Source organism: Parus major, chromosome 4, assembly GCF_001522545.3.
Source record: "Parus major isolate Abel chromosome 4, Parus_major1.1, whole genome shotgun sequence".
Lineage (NCBI taxonomy): Eukaryota > Metazoa > Chordata > Aves > Passeriformes > Paridae > Parus > Parus major.
Window position 1 is genome coordinate 63021106 of NC_031771.1, and position 16953 is coordinate 63038058.

Consider the following 16953-nt stretch of genomic DNA (forward strand, 5'->3'; position numbering starts at 1 on the left):
TTTTTTTTTTTTTTTCCCCTCCTAGGCAAACAGAGCCCCAGCAGTTCTGAGGCTGGGGTGCTGGAGAATGGTATTCCTGAAAGGCACGTTCCTGCAGGAATATCCCCGTGGGTCTGCTGGGCTGCACAGCGGTGACATCTGGCAGAAGTGGTTGGGATGGATGAGGCTGAATCCTGCCTGGATCCTGAATCCACGCACAAGGCAGCAGATGCAGCACAGCACCAGGGCAGTGGGCAGCCCCAAGGAGGGGATGGGGGAGGAGGATGGGACAGCAGCACCTCCAAAAATACCCTCCAGCAAAACAGAATATCTTTTTTCCTCCAGTGACAAGTATCAAACTCCATAGAAGAGAGTTTTGTTTATATTTTGGGGAAACCATATGATTTATTTTTTTTTTCAAGGTCAATATGCTTATGGGAATGGAGAAATTAGGTAAAAGACAAAAAGAAAATTTCCCCTAATGAACAATATCCATTAACTCCCCACAGCACAGGAGGAGGGAAAGACCCAACAGGCATTTTTGTCTGCACATCTGTAGTTTTTCATTGCTATATCATTTGTGCAGAGTGCCAGGCTGCACACAGAGCCCAAATAAGCCAGGGAGGGAAAGTGTCCCAGCAGGAGAGGCTCTAAGCGAGCTGGTGGCCTGACCTGCAGCAAGCAGCAGCATTAGGGATCTGCCCTTTTTGCTAACAGGGGAAATCAGTGTTCAGTCAGCAGATGAATGCAGCACAGTCACCAGCACATGATGGGCTGATGTCGACCGTGGCAACTCTCCAGAAGTAAAAAGGAGAAGTAAAATTGCCCTCGTTGTTGCCTTCTCCATCCATATGAATGAAACCCAATGTGTGAGAGGAAGGGTATCTCTTGTGAAAGCAAACCCAAAGACCAAGTTTTACCTGAGACTCCAGACTTGCTGGGTTCAGTCCCACTCTGAAGCATTTTCACAGTTAAACACCACCACCACACCCACCCAATTTCCACCAAAATGTCACCACTCCACAGGAAAACACCACCCAAGAGACTGACGCTGCAGAAGGAGGAGAGGAGAGCTACTGCAGAGAAATCTTATCAATCCATGAAAAAAATTGGAGAGAAAGTATGGTTGTTCAGAGGCAAACCACAGCTTTGGACAGCAGCTAGGGATCCCTGAGGGCTCTCCTAAGCAGGGTCTGTACCTGTGCTCTTCTGATGTCTCCTGACCTGGCAGCTGCCCTTGCACTGTTGTGCTGTGGTGCCCAGTGACACAGCCTCTTGATCCAGCTATAGGGGAGAATGAACAAAAATGCCCTCAGCATTCAAGGTCTCCGTCACTCTCCTTTTCTGGATCCATTTTCATCTTATTAAGATTCATACTTTGAACAAGAACGGTCATTAGATCACTGGACCAAGGCTTTACTTAAAATGGATTGCATTCTTCGGTCAGTCACCAGTTTCTTGTGTGATTCTGAGAAGAATCTCCTTCCCCCAGATCCTGCTGATGTCAAATGGATATTGTAACTTTTCATTGCTGTGCTTTTCTTAGTCTCAGGAAAGAGACTGTCTCACGCAGTGTATGCACAGCAGCGGTGACAATTATTTGGTTTTATCATGAAGTATCTTTAACCATTATTTAACAAAATACCAAGTTCCTGACAATGTATTAGGGAAAAAAAAAAAAATTTCACCGAGACCCTTTCCACGTAGTTCATTCTTGTAAAAAGTATCACACCAGTGTGTCCAGCCCATATAACTGCTGTAGGTGCTGTAGTTGACTATAAAACCTCGACTCTTAATTGCCTGCAAGTGCCTCCTTCTTCCCAGGAACACCCTCAGTGTGGTGCAAGGGAGCACTGATGGGCAGTGAGGAAGGAAAGCGGGGACACACTCAATCACCCCAAAGGATAAATGTCACAGGTGAGTTCTGCCACCCAACCCTGTGTTCCACGGCTGCAGATCAAGCCAGGGTGGCCAACAGAGGCAGGCAGGACTGAGCCATTTGCTTCTGCCTCAGTGCTACTGTGTAACTTGGGGAAGTCAGCTTTGTTCCCCATACTGCAGTTTCCCCATCTGGAACACGGAAATAATTTTATTGGCTTCTTTTTAAAGGCCTTTCAAATGAACAGCCCTTTTAAAGAGGTAAGTTGTATTATAAGCAACGGACTCTCACGTCTGCCAAGAACCAAAAGTGATATGAGGGAGATGAAATTCAGGCCACCTCATCAGCAAAGCATGTTGACCTGGCCTTCAAGACAAGGTTAGGGCTCTTGGAGAGAGCCCATTCCTTTTTGGGATGGAAAGGAGTGGACGTAGACCTAGCACATGCTTTCCTATTATTAGTCATTTGTATCCATGTATTGCTGCAAATGTGTACAGGCCTCAACAACCCACCAAGGCAAGGGCACAGCCTAAAGTCATCTAACCCAGCAGGTCATCTAAAGTCATCTAACACATAGCTCCTCGCTATGGGGGATGAGGAGAGTTCCCAGGTAATTTCCCCTTGATGGCTGGGGCAGGATGGATGCAACCAGTCCTCACCAAGCCTGCAAGCCCCAGCACCTCCATGAGCCTCTCAGCAGGACTGGAGAGGGACAAGAGCAGGCAGAGGGACCTGCCCGGGGACCAAGTGGAGAGCCCGGCATCTCTAGAGGACCAGGTGGGTGACTCACATTTGGCTGGGGGAAGCGGGCGAGGTGCAGGCACAGGCGAGGTTCCTGAGGACCTCACAAACAGGGCTGGAAGCACGACCGAGAGCTGCTTTGCACGACAGGGCCAAATCCATGGCTGGCAGCGCTCCTGCGGCCGCCCTGGTGTGTTTGTGTAAGGATCCAGGCCCGGGCGCGCTGGGAGGCACCGGCTGCCGGGGCTGGCATGCCAGCCGGAGGCCCAGACGTGGGGACAGTGCCAGATGCCGGGCATATTTTGTCAGCTGTGCGGGCTGCGGGCTGTCACACGGGGCTGGCCGTGCACCTGCGCGACCCCGAGCTGCTAACAGCCGGCGACAGCGCTCTGGTGCCGGATCGCTGTCCGCCCCGTCCCTGGGAGCAGGGATAAATCAGTGGGTGACCCCGGGGCTGGCTGCAAATGCTGGTGCACCTAATGCATTATAATGATGCTCCTCGCCGCAGCTCAAGGTGTGAGGCCTGCTGCGCTCCACCGGGCCTGGATCGTGGGGTGCTCAGTGCTCCCGGTGCTCCTGGGCCAGCCCCTGGAGCTGATGTGGCTCTCAAGGTGTCCTGATGCAATTGCTGAATGTTTGGGAACCTCTAAGCAAAGATAAGGTCATAAAAAAATTCTGGGAGAAGAGCTAACACAGGGACAACAGGAGATGTAAAGTGTGTTCAGCAGCCAGAGGCAAGAGCTGACTATTCGGGGGTTAAAACCTTCTCAGATGTGAGGGACAGCATCTGAAGGGGTCAGGGAAGGAGGCACTGATGGACAAAGCTGCACTTACCTATTTTATCACACCCTCCACAACAACCTGAGCACCAGCCTCGAGCAATCTGGGCACATCCAGAAGAAAACTCCTGCTATGTCCAGCCCCTTTGCAGGAAACACACAATGGGTGATGGCTTCCACATTCTCTCTTCTTCCACTGGCCACCCAAAATAAGAGCAATCTGACTAATTACCAGAGCTAATTAGCATCAGGATGAAACATCCAACATGGGCTGCAGACTCTTAGGAAATATATTTTGCTGCCATGAGACACAGAAGAATTATTTCCCAAGCATCATCTGCACAGCACAGCCAGCTATGTGACTTTTCCTCTTTTTCCTCATCAGTTCTTGGTTCTTGCATGATGATGATTTTTAATGCCAAAGCATTGTGCTTCATCCCTCTTTATTTCAGGCCGCAGGCTCACCACATTTTGGACTGGTTGCAACCCATCTGGTTTCACTAATACTTCTAATATAATATTTATAACTAGCTAAGGGCTGATCATATGACGGGTGTAATCCATAAGTCATGTGCCAGTTGTGGTTATTCTACACCTCAAGCCATTTCTCTGTATTTTTGTGTCCATAGCCTATTGGGGTATTTCTATGTTTTGTCACTGTTGTACCTTTCCACCTTTGTAGCCTGGCATTAAAGAAGGCTGTCTCAGTAATTGAGAGAAAAAGAATCACTTTGTTTCCACTCAAAAATAGGAAGTGAGATGAGATAATCAACCAAAGTCATTGCTTGCCATCATCTTTGGATTTTCTGAAGGAACTTGTGCTTAGGAAAGTTGTTGAATCTAAACAAAATCATCTTCTCAACAAATTCCTCCTTCCCACTGCCAGAAGGATCATCCAACAGAAACCAAATCCAGGTCTGACAGCTTTAGCTCACCCATAGCCATCTGTGGCAGCCCAGCTTCATCTTCAGCAGACACAGGAGAGTTCCTGGCAGACCAGCAGGTGCCAGGGAGAAAAGATCCTCTGTGTAAAAGAGGGAGTTCCAGCTGCATGCAGGAACTTGTTGTTCTCTTTACCCTTCTTACCCTATATTGCCAAGGTGGGAAAGTGGGAGGCATCTCTGGAAAGGTGCTCAGACACATCAAGAGATGTTCTTGATCTTTCCCAAATAGCACTTTAAACAATACCATGAAGAGATTTTGGGTGAGACCATATTTGAGGGGGGAAAAAAAAACTAAATAAACAAATAGAACCCACTTTTCACTTTTTCCTTAGTTCTGAAAAAAAGAATATCATTAGTGTTAAGCCACTGGCACCAGGCTAGGATCTGGCCCTGTGTGGCTGCAGAGGCAGAAGGAGAGTGAATTCTCCCTTTCCACGGGTGCTTACAGTTGGCCACAGCCTGCAAAAGCAAATGATTTAATGATTCATGCTGGCAAGCAGAGAAGGATGACTTCAGGTTTGAGCTTCCCACATCACTTCTAGCAGCTCCCCCCACAGACCCAACACGTCAGTGGCCAAGACGATTGCACAACGCAGAGCCAAGAGGTGCTGCCCTCTCATCCTCTGGGGCAGGGGCACAAAGCAGGGTCCCTCTGTGGCACATGGGAATTCAGCAGCAAAACAGAGGCTGTGCATCAACCCCAGGAGAAACTAAACCTCTCCTTTTTGTGCTCAGCCTTTCAGCAGCAACAGCCTCTACCCCATGGGTCAGTTTATTCAGAACGGCTCTGCAGTAATGGGATTAAGAAGCTCTTCACTGCTTGGATCACTTCTCAGTGGGAAGATCCAAAATCAACTGATGGAAAACAGGATAATTCCTCCTGCAGAGGGAGCAGGATTGTTTGTGGAACCAAATGATCAAACAGTGAGTACTTCAAATGTGCTATGCCTGGAGACACGTACCCCAACTCTGCGGGCACAGCATCAGCGCTGGGTTGGGCCCCATGGGGGGCAGGTCTGTGGGGCTGTCAGTGTTTGAAGGTAGCAGAGATGACAGGGAAAAGGAGCAGTCATTCTCTCAGGCAAATCTCAACTGTGAACCTCAGGGTTGGAGGCTCAGCTCCCACAAGAAGCTCTGGAAGGAACTTAAAAACCTGAATTTCCCCAGGATTTGTGGCTGAGCAGTCTCAAATAACACATCCACCATCATATGAGGACGTGCAAAAACACTTCTCTCTATTCCAGAACTGGGTTTCCCCTTCCACCAAGTGCCCTTGTATCTTGAACAAACCCTCTCAAAGATACTCTCAAATTCATACCTTGCCAAACTACTTTTCTGGTTCATCCAGGCCTCAGGATTTGGCACTGAAGAGAGTGAATTGACTCAGCAGCAGCAGGCACCTAGAGCTTGTGAAAGGAGAGCAAGGCAAATTTTGGAAACCCACCAAGTCTCCACCATCAAGAATGGGAGTCACTCAACCAACTTCTCCAAGAGCCTTCATGTCTGCAAATATTTCACACTAAAGGCCCTCATACATTTAACATGGACACATTATTTCAACTTCACTAGTTTTAGGATCTTGTCAGAAATTGCTGTTAGAGGCTTTGTACATGTCCAGTTTTTCTCCAGTCTCTCTCATGACAGGGAGTGAAGTCTTGTAACATTCAAGACCCTGCTAAGAGTTTCCAATGTTCACACAGAGCTTGATGCCTCAAAATTACATTATTCAGGGTCTTCTTCATCTGGAACAGTGAATGGACTGAAGTTAGTCTGAAAATTGAGTTTTCTTCTCTCACAAAAATTCTGACTTTTACTTAAAATAAATAGAAACAGCTAAAAATAAACTTTCTGCTTTTAGATATAAAACTTCAGTAAACATTTGAAATTTCATGCCAGAAACAGCCACTTCTCAAGGAAAAAAAAATTGCTTAATCCACAAAAGAATTTTCTGACAGAAAGCATTTGAGAGGTAAATATTTTGCAGCAGCCCTGGAAATGCTCTTTTGTCCAGCTCACTGCAGTGCACAGTATGTATTCTAAATATCAGTTGGAACACAGACATCTGGACCTTTAAACAGAGAAATCTTTATTATCCCCCCTTCCAGGTAAGCTCCATAATACATCCTCATAATGATTCTATGCTTTCCTCTCATCCCATTTCCACCTTGATTGTGACCAGGTTTGATACTTATCATGATATATCTGTGGATTTGAAAGCAAATTACTATCTCAGGAATTCACCAGGGGCTCTGAATGTCATTAGGAGCAATCAGTAGCAGGAAAATGGTTTTAAGTTAGGGTGAATGTGAAAATTAAAGAGCCTCTATGTCCTGTTTGACTGTGCATCATGTTTGGCTCTGCTCAAAGGTGGGTGGAAAGCTGAGGAATAAAAATGTCCACATGAAAACTGGAGTCAGGGCCACAGCACATATTTCACTAGGCTCTTGTTTCAGGGCAGCTGAGGTTGGCTTTCTGATCAGCTCAGCCCGGGTATCACAAAGAGAAACATTATCAGCTCTTTCTGGTGTGCTAATATCCAATTTATTTTTCAGCAGTGCAATTTCCTGCCTGCTCTTTGAACAGCTATCAAAGGACAAGACACCAGATCATGGCAGACATTCTTCTAGTGCTGACATCTGCTAAACTAGTCAGTCTGTTCCTATACAGCCCACTCAATGCATCCTAAAATATTTTATAAGCCACCAGTGGAACAGAGAATGGTAATGTGGGTCCCTGACCTTTATTTGAGCCACCTTGATGTTCAGTACAGATGGGGAATCGCACTTCAGCAGCCAGAATTTCTGGGTCCACTCAGTTTAGGGTTTCTGCATTACCTCCAAACCCAATAAAATCCATTTAATACCATCTGGCACTTCACATCCTTCACTGTTTTTCATCAGAGAGCACTGGCAAATCTGCATATAAGGCTTAATCCAAAAGCCTCTGAAAACCAATGAAAAGATAGTTTTTGATCATGCCTAAAAGTGCAAGACTTTATTTAGAAAACTGCCTTCTACAGCTTTGCTGGAAGGTGTTCATCCTTTGAAGAAGCACTCAACCAGCAGTGAACACATTCCAACAAAACATCTGGACACCTAGGAAGAAGTTGGTTACATTTAGAGAAGCCCAGAAATATCACCGATAAGCTATTGCTCAAACTCACATGTGTTAACTCTGTGGCTATTTTTGCTTTGGGTGACACCACTGATACCATGAATAAATATCAACATGTTTCACAAACATAGGCAAGTACAGCGAGGCACTACTCACAGCCCATTTTCAGAGTTATTCATGGAACCTGAAGTCTCTGTGTCACTGTCTCTCATGTCCTCTCTGGCTGTATCCCAAAATATTTCCCATACCGCTGCTGACTTCTGCCTTAGTTTTGAGCTCTGCAGCCAGGGTGGAAAAAAAAGTGCTTAAGCACCTGGGTGTTTTCTTGAACGATTGATTGCAGCTTTGCCTCAGCCAGTCACTGTTCAAGGAGTCCTTTTCACTGCTTTCTGCTCCTCACTATCCTTCTGGGCTGGGATAGTATCTCCTGAGCATGACCTCTCCTATCCCTGATTCACATCTCCCTGACTTCCATTCCATCCTTGGCCTGGGTCCTCCCCTGTGTCATTGCTCTCCCCAGTCTTCATCTTAATGCCAGGCTAAAGTTTTATTTTCTTCTTGAAGGGGTTCCTAGATGTATTTTGGCCAAATTTCTGGCCCATCATCTTGTTTATCCAGACCACTGTATTCTTCAAATTCATATCCACTGAGCACATTTGTTCTCATTCACTTCTTTTGAGCCCTGCCTAATCGTGGCCACCTTGCTGAGACCCTCAGTCTAATTTTTCTTTCCCTGTATTCTTTTGGTACACTGTTCCACAGGGCCCTGATCAGGATAGAAGTGAGAAGTTCACAGACCAAACTGTCAGAAAGTTGATAATGCCCACAGAGTATGCATTTATGTGCTGTGAAACATGTTAGGAGGCCAAAGTGGAGAAACTGTATTGCAGAACTGCCTTGAATTTTGGCAGGGGTTGTATTTTATATCATATTAAATGTAGGAAGACATTTACTGACGAGTACTAACCCAAGTCCTGCATTAAACTGATGTATTGGTTACCAGTCACATCTTTCATATTTTAAGTAATTGAGCTTTTTCTCTACTTTCAGCATGCTGACAGGCAGTAACACAAAACTGAAGAGTTGTACTGAAAGGAAGCTGAAATGGAAAGTTAGGAGTCAAATGGTTTCAGGACTCACAGATTTTATTTAAACAGTATCTAAATGTTCGTAGAGTGAACAACAGAATAAAGTCTATCAGAAGCAAAGTATTGGAATGAAGTTCAGAAAGGGAATACAGAAGAAATGTGCACAGAGGTAAGCCAATGTTAGAAGTCAATATAAATGTATTAAAAACCTTCTGAAAAGCAATTTTCTAAAGCTCTGAAAGCTAATAACAAAAGCTGCCTCAAAGCAAGTGGTTTTCCAGACAGCTGTTCAGACTGATAGATGATCAATATGTGATAAATGAGCACTCAAGACACATTATCTCATGATAGCAAAGTCAAATAAATACTGAGGATGCATCCCACCCTGCACCTTTCCTCCTGGAGAACACATCTGAAGAGATTCCTCAAACTGAAGCGTCAGTAGAAAAGATTTTCAAACAAACTGATAAAATGAATGAGACCAATCTGCAAGGCCAGACAGCATTCACCCAAGAGCTCTATGGAAATCCAGAGAGGAAATTGCTGAATGGTTATCTGTGGTGCAAAGCCAGCCTGCTGTTTAAATCAGCCTATGCCAAAAGAAGCAATAAATGTAATGCAAAATGAAAAAGCAGGTTCCAGAGAAGGAATGAAAACACACAAGTGTGATTCTGTGTAAGGCAAACTGATCAACATTCTAAAAAAGATAATTAGAGACAGCAGAGAGCAAGGTGTAATGTGGAAGAGCCAAGTGCTGTATCTGCAGGAGGAAATCCTGTTTCACAAATTGAGGTTTTGGGACTGTCACTGAGGGAATGATGTTGTGAGTGATGCCATTCCCTTGGCTTTACAAATGTGAGAACCTATGAAAAATTTCAAGGTAAGAGCTACCCTGGATGGTTTTCTAAAAATAAGAATTTAGTGCTCCATGAGAATTAAGAAAGCAAAGAGAAAATTGAAAACTAGTAGGAAAAGACTTTAGAGCAATATCACAAATTTTTGCACATAGCTCCAATGCATCTCACACAATCTCACACAGGATAGAGCAGAACTACAAAAGACAAGGAAGCACAAGACACCATAGACAGGGAACAGTTTCCAGACAAAAGAGCCAGAATAGGCTAAAACCCTTCATCTTGGGAGAAAAATACAGCAGAGGGGATCTGAGAGAGGTCTGTGAAGTCATGACTTGCATGGAGAAGGTGAACAGGAAATAATTGTGCACCATTTCTCAAAACTTCAAGGGTCAGAGAGAGACACTAATTAATGAAATTATGAGACACAAAGTTAAGAACTGAAAAAAGGACATTTCTCTCACAAATGAGTTATGGGACTGTCATGGGCAATAAAAATTACAAATTAGTACAAATGGGCTTAAAACAGTAATGATGGCAGCAGGGCTGTTAAACACCATAATCCAAACTCAGCCTCAGGAGATCCCTTAGCTGCTGACTGCCAGAAGCTGCAGTGATGTACCACAGGTACCACCACTCTGCACTCAATGTGCTTATTCCTTCTTTATTATTATTATTATTATTATTATTATTATTATTATTATTATTATTATTATTTACAGTTTCTTAGAATCTTTCTATTTTATGATTTCAAGATAAATCATAGCAGAATAACCCTGGACCCCATGTCCTTATTCACTAACATGCCTCTACAGAAATGTATCCCAACATGAAGTTCAAATTTAACCAGAGACAAGGTGCTACGTGAGATTTTGTGGAAAAATACACCATTGGTATATTCTAATAAAAAATTCAGCCTTTCTGATGAATGATTAATAGAGGAATATAATAGACTTTAGCAGATGGTAAGATCTCCAGGAAGAGGAGCCTCTCTAAGCATCCTCTACCTTCCCAAAACCTCAATTTCTCCACCATGGTGGGAACAGCCCACTGGAGATGTGAGCACATTAGCTCACGTAAGTGAAGCTGTCAGTGATAGTGCTCTTCCCTTTTCACCATTAAAAGCTCTTTTACACCTGCAGAATCTGACCAGAGACTTTGGAATAAATATGCCTCTAATTGCACACTTTCTACATAACCACTAAGAGTCACTGGGAATTCTTGGGACCTTGCAGACCACAGTCAACAGCCATCATTGAAAAATCTGGCAAACAAATATTTGCTTTGCCCTCACCCACAAAAGTAAACTTCCACCCAAAATTTATAGGTTTTAACTAAAAGAGAGTCTGTCCTGTACCTATGTCCAATTTAAGGTTAACTGTCCTTTTTCTGAAACAAAAGAACAATAAGTGAAAGATTTTAATATCTTCAGACCTCATCCTTTTCACTTGGTTTTTTGTTGTTGGTTTTTTTTTCCAGAGGACCTGAAACTTCAAAAGAGAAAAGCCTAAAGAATGTTGTGTGTACATGGGGTGACTAAGTTTGAGCTAATGGTGATACTGGGCATCTTGTTGGTGCAGTAGGGGACAGGGAGCACAGTGAGGAGGTGGGCTGGGGCAAGGCAGGACATGTTACTGCTCCCCACCAGGACCCAGGAGACCAGGGACACTACAGGGAACAGCCCACTAGGGCATTTTGGCAGAGCTGGGACTATACCTCATGTCCATCTCCACACACAACCCCTCTCCTGACCACAGGAACAACCTCCCAGCCTCACACAGGTCCTAAGCAAACAAATGGGAGGATTTTTACTGGTTTTAATGATGTATGAGGTCAGATGGAGCTGAAGCCAGACCAGCTGCCAGTGCAACTGTGCATAAATCAGTGCATTGGCTCACAGATGGAGAAAGAGTTGAGGTTTTTGCAGGTCCTTACCCAGCTATTCAGCCTCCCCTACATCTCACACCCAAGAAATTTTGGAGCCAACGCTGCCCTTGCTGAAGTTCATGGGTGAGCTGTCCTTGGCCTCGATGGCCCCAGGGGCCCTGTCTAAACTGCCACAGCTTGGCTCAGCCTCTGACAGGTCCCTGGGGACACATCTATGGCCCTGCCTTAGCTGGAGGGAGGCACTGAGACACTGGTTTGGGTAAGGTAGTACTTCCACTAGGGCTAGGCTGAGAACTTCAGTTTCTTTTAACTTTAAACAACACTACTTCTTTATAAAATTGAGCCTCCCCACCTGCAGCAGAGTGCAGATCCAAATTGATTTGCAACACTTCTGAGGACCCAGTGTCTCCCACCAAGAAGCATGGTGATATATCAGAAAGTCAGATATCTGTTGGAGATTCAGTGATGGTAGGGCTAGAGAGAACCTGTATGATTATTTAGTCCAGCTTTCCACACAAATTCATACAGTAATTCCTGCATCCTGTCCCCAGCTTAAAATGTATCATCTGTTTTTGAAATGAGTCCAGTTTTTATTTACACAATTCAAGCAGTATAGACTCCACTATTCTTTCATGCATTGTATTGCAAGCAATCATTATGTTTGGCATAACTGCACTGCTCTTCTCACAAGCTTCCTTTTTCTGCCTCTGGGTATCATTGCACCTCTTTCTGATAGACAGAAAAGCCACAGGACAGCAGCAACATCCTCCACATGGAGAGGTGCACAGGCAACAAAGGCATTCACCCTTTGCTCTTTGCTGAGATAGACTGACAAAACATATTTTACAGACCTCAGATCACTGTTACAGCTGAAGAGAAGACACTTAAATCTCATCATTCAGGCTAAGAGAACAAAATTGAGCTGCAGACTGTCATAAGCACTTTTTTCCTCTAAATGCATATTGACTGTGTCAAGTAAAAAATAAGCATTTAAAAAGAAATACGGTTTTAAGTCAATGACAGATATGACTCCAATTTACACTGTGTGTGAATAATTCTCATTTCCTATCTCATTTCACTATCCTTCCTCAGTTTCATACTATCCAAGAGGACTTTCATAATCCTGCCCATGCACATTTGCCAAGTCTCCAAATAGCTTTAAAACAACCCACTGATGAGAGACCACCAACTTTACAGGTTCTTACAACTCCCACTGTACATTTTATGGGTATTTAGAAATGCTACAGGGTTTTCCTAATGCTGGAGAAATTTCAGTTCTCTCCACTAATAATAGACATGTGTTTCAGCAGCCTTTCCTCACTTTTCCTCTCCTCGCCTGTCTATATTCTCAAATTGCTGCTTTTTAAGATGTATTTTTCATAGAACTATAAAACCAGAGACATTTTTTAATTTTTTTTTCTTTTCCTTTTTTTTCTTTATCCTCAGATTAAGGACTGGACAAAACTCTCAGCCTGCCAAGCTTATGCTTTCTTCCTTTCTTTTTTCTTTTTTTTTTGGTTGTTATTTAAATACTTCACAATAAAAGAATGTGCTCCCAATGGAATTTTTACTGCAAAAAGAAAAGTTTTCCCTTTCTTCTTTCTTATATCTTGTACATTTTGAAACACATATTGAAACCCTGAAACCTCCTGAGGAAGATGGCTGCTCACATGTCAGACTATTAATGATAATGTCAGACTCCATGACACATATTTAAACATTAAAAGAAGAAGAATTAAGCCTGCATCTCAGTCTCACTTTGATGATTCAACTTCACATTGATATTCTCATCTTGCCACTTGTAATCAGACTTCTGGTTTTGCTCTTCAACAGCATTTTAAAATAATTCCTCTTACTTAAGGAGGATGTTGGAAACTGTACATGAGAGTAGCTGTACATTTTTAACAAGTGCAGAGCTCTGTTTTTTCACAGGGTTTGGAGTCTGTTCTGGTTTCCAGAAGTACAAGGCTGTCACCAGCTGAATCATCTTTCAGAAATGCTCAGGTTGCTTTCCCAGGGAAAATGTCCTGTCCTTTGGGCACTGCTTTGGAGACGTCTCCCTGACACCCACCTGCAGCATGTCTTTTCCCCATCACCTACCCTGGGCTCTGAAGACAAGCCTTTCAAACATCCCAACCACACCTAATAATTCCTAACTAATTCTTGCCACCTAGCAGATTATTTCCATTTTGCTTCTTATTTGCTTATCCCTTTTAAAAAACACATTGTCTGAAGACACATTCTGGGGTTTCACAGGCTTTTCTTACATCCACATTAGTTTTTACCGAGGCAGAGAGCCACCCAACAGAGTGTGTCACCCACTGGGAGAAGGCAGAGACTAATTTAGGGTATGGTGCTGTAGTGCCAGGGAGAGATTGACCCCATGTGGGTGGAGTTAATCCTTGACTCTGAGTAACTCAGTGACAGAGGATGCTGGGAGGAGAGGTTAACACTTCTCCAGTGATTTTTACCCAGGACTCTTACTTCCTTCACAGGGGACTGGCAAAGGGTTTATTTCATTATTTCAAATGCCTGACAACCCTTTTGGTCACAAAGGTGGTGGTCTTAATATCCAACATAAATCTCCCTTGCTGTAAGCTGGGGCCATTTCCTCTTGTCCTTTATTTACCCTTGAAGGCAGATGTAGCAGGGTTGCCTGACAAGTGGTGCTGGTACTGAAGTTATTTTCTTACTCGCTCTCAAAGCAGAGGAGCAACCCCTTTCCCACCTTACCAGTGTGCAGCCATGGCCACACCACCACATCAAAAAATGCCAGGCACATCAAACAGGGCTGGGCTGGAGGTCCAGCACAGAGAACCTCAGAGCTGACAAAGGGGGGAAATGGGAGGACAGCAAGAAGGAGAAAGGGCAGTGGCACAGGACACTGGCACCATCACCTTAGTTCTGCCATAGATGAAACCTTCCCTGGAGTGTGTCTATGTCCTGCAAGTTCCTGCCTTACCCATATCTGTAAAAAATAGACCCATAGGATGCAGCAGGACTGCTAAAATGACACAGCTCTGAGTGCAGACAAGGCTGGCACAACGTGTTTTGCAGAAAGGAGAGGCCAAAAGTTTCACTATAAGTCACAGCCATGGTCCTGTCACTGCATTCTCCCAGCCAGGTGACTCCTTCCATCTGTTGTTCACCTCATGCCATCATTTTGACATGTAGGCACTACGTAGCAGAATGAGCTGCTGCTTCCATATGGCACAGAGCAGGCAGCACCACCTGCAGATTTTTCTGCATTTGCTCCCAAAAACCATGTTTCTCTGGGGGCATTGCATGAGGACACACTGACCCCAGACCAAATTCCAGTGCCAGCACAGCCACAATGCTTTGTTTTCCAGAGGCCAGGTGGTGAGCTCAGGCATCACTGCCCATCTCCATTGCACGTGGAAGACACATCAGTAGCTCTGGGGCTACCATGGCATGTGCTGAAGGGATGGGTTTGTTCTTCAGGAAACACACCTTGGCCTAGTTGAAAGAGTTAACCTTCATATAAACAGCTTAAGCTGGTAGAAAAGGTTGCATGAACTCTTCCACTGCAGTTTAAATCCCTCTCCCTTCAGCCTAGTCCCAAGCAAGTTTCAGTTTCAACCTCTGTTAAGGTAAACAGGAACAACCCAACTGGATGGTGACAGTCCCCACCCAGTTTGCCCTGCTTTAACTGTGGAAGCAAAGGAAGGTGAGCAGAGTGGGAGCAGGTTTGTGTGCTCACAGTCTGTGCTCTGTGGCTGGCAGCTGTCCCTGCTGTCCCCTCTGTGAACGGGGCACAGGCAGGGACGGGCTGCGTGCACCGCTCCGTGCGTCACGCTGAGGGACGAGGCCCATCGTGACTCAGCCCTGAGCTGGGCCACCCCAGCCATCCTGTGATACCCATAACCACAAGGATACTAAAAGGAGAGAAGGGAAAGGCCTGACGGGCAGTTATGTGACTAGGGACACTCAGGTTTAGGTTTCTTCTTGGAAGCACTCTGTAAGGCAGCGACCGCCAAGGCAGCAACTACATAACCAGCATGAGAAGATAAACATGCCCTAGGAGAAAAATGAGGGGGGGAAATGGTGTAAATGGCTGCAAATGCCTTTGGTTTTAATGGCCTTTATCTATTAACTGCCCAAATGAATTTGGTTCATGGAGTCAAGCTGGAAAAGCAGGGGGATTTCAGGGAGGCAGAATTTAATGGCTGAGACTGCAATTTTGGGCCAAGGTCCTCTTCTGGTGTGAAGAGCCACCAAATGTTTAACAGAGGCTCCCACTGAAGGACTGACCCTGCTGGAGGGGCTGCTGCTACTGCCACTCACTGGGATGCATGGGAGAAACATGGTCAACTGAAAATCCCTTTGCTGGCTCTCAACTTTGAGAGTTAGAGGAACTAAGATGAAAGATGGAGAAAATAGTCATTAAGGCATGCCCTAGCATTAGCAGCAATAATTCACAGGCTCTAGCTGAGGATATCAGGGCGGTTTGCCAGCACCACTACAAGGCAGGGGGGTGCTGCTACCCACACTGGGAAGTCAGACACTTCTGAGTTCAACTGACTCACCTAAAGTCCTCCTGGAAAGGAAAATCAAACCACAGTGACACTTGGGACACGGGAGGTAACGGAGGAGGCAGCACCGCTGTCACAGATACGGTGCTGAACCAGGACTCGGCACATCTTCTCCAGTACTTTCTCCACAACCTCTGCTTTCTCCACTTGAAGAAAATCCTTGCAATGTCTGCTCTGGGGCAGCCTGGCCACAGCAGAAAGAGGAAATTAGTCATCAGGCAGAGCTTGTCTTGGATCATGGACTTACACGAGGTCAATAGAAGCTCCTTCTCCTCACCCTACATAGTGCTAATGGCTGCTAGATTGACATACCATGGGAGGAAGGGGAGGAGGAGGAGTGTGAAGAACCAACATCCCTTTCACTGCTGTGAATTCAAGCATCTCACAGCTTGCATGCCATTGATTCTCAGTACAACTTAATGTCTAGGGGGTTTAGATTACTTGAAACGACAAGTATCTAAATAACAGAGATACTTTTAAAAATTACAAAGTATCTCCTGAAGTCCCTTCCACCCCAGTTTTTTCCTACAATCCTGACAAATGCAGTTTATTCCAGCTGTGCCACAGCTCTGACTGTGAACTGCACCTCTCCATCCCTCCCTCACATACCATCTGCCCACTGCAGAGACCCCTGGCCCTGATTCCCTCGAGGCTGAGGTAAGGGGAATTGAGGGGTTTTGGGGTGCTAGTAGAAGGCAGCCCAAAGTTGGTAGCAGTTAGCCACATGTGCATGCTCCCTTGTTAGCTCTGTGAAAAACCGGGCAGACTGATACTGTGGAATAATTCTTCCTAGTGGGTCCGAGTCGGTGGCGGAGCAGCAACCGAAGGATTCCGCGTCCGACGGGAGGGATGTGTGGGAAGCGCCGGAGCTCCCCCAGTTTCCCATCCCGCCGGGGTGCCGGCTGCGCTCCCGGGCACATTTAGGAAGGCAACGTGAAGTCAGGCACCCCGTGCCTCGCAGATGAGGGTCTTGATGCGGAAAACCAGCGATAAGGGAAGAGAAACGGGATGAAGTGGTTTGGAAACCAAAACAAATCACACATTTCCCCGGGGAAGCAAGGCAGGGGGCTGGGGGGGAAGCGCACACGGCGGGTCGTGGCGAGTCTCCGGGGGGCAGGATTTCTCTTCCATCGCA

General features: G+C 45.4%; 1 long non-coding RNA gene across 1 annotated transcript in view; it reads right to left on the reverse strand.

Annotated features, from left to right (window-relative positions):
• The window catches only part of LOC109022590, an 18295-nt gene extending 1435 nt beyond the window's left edge, over positions 1 to 16860 (reverse strand). Inside the window, exon 1 of the long non-coding RNA XR_002001604.2 lies at positions 15813 to 16860. This is a non-coding gene — a long non-coding RNA (uncharacterized LOC109022590). The remainder of the gene's footprint in view (positions 1 to 15812) is intronic.
• Positions 16861 to 16953: the final 93 nt, after the last annotated feature.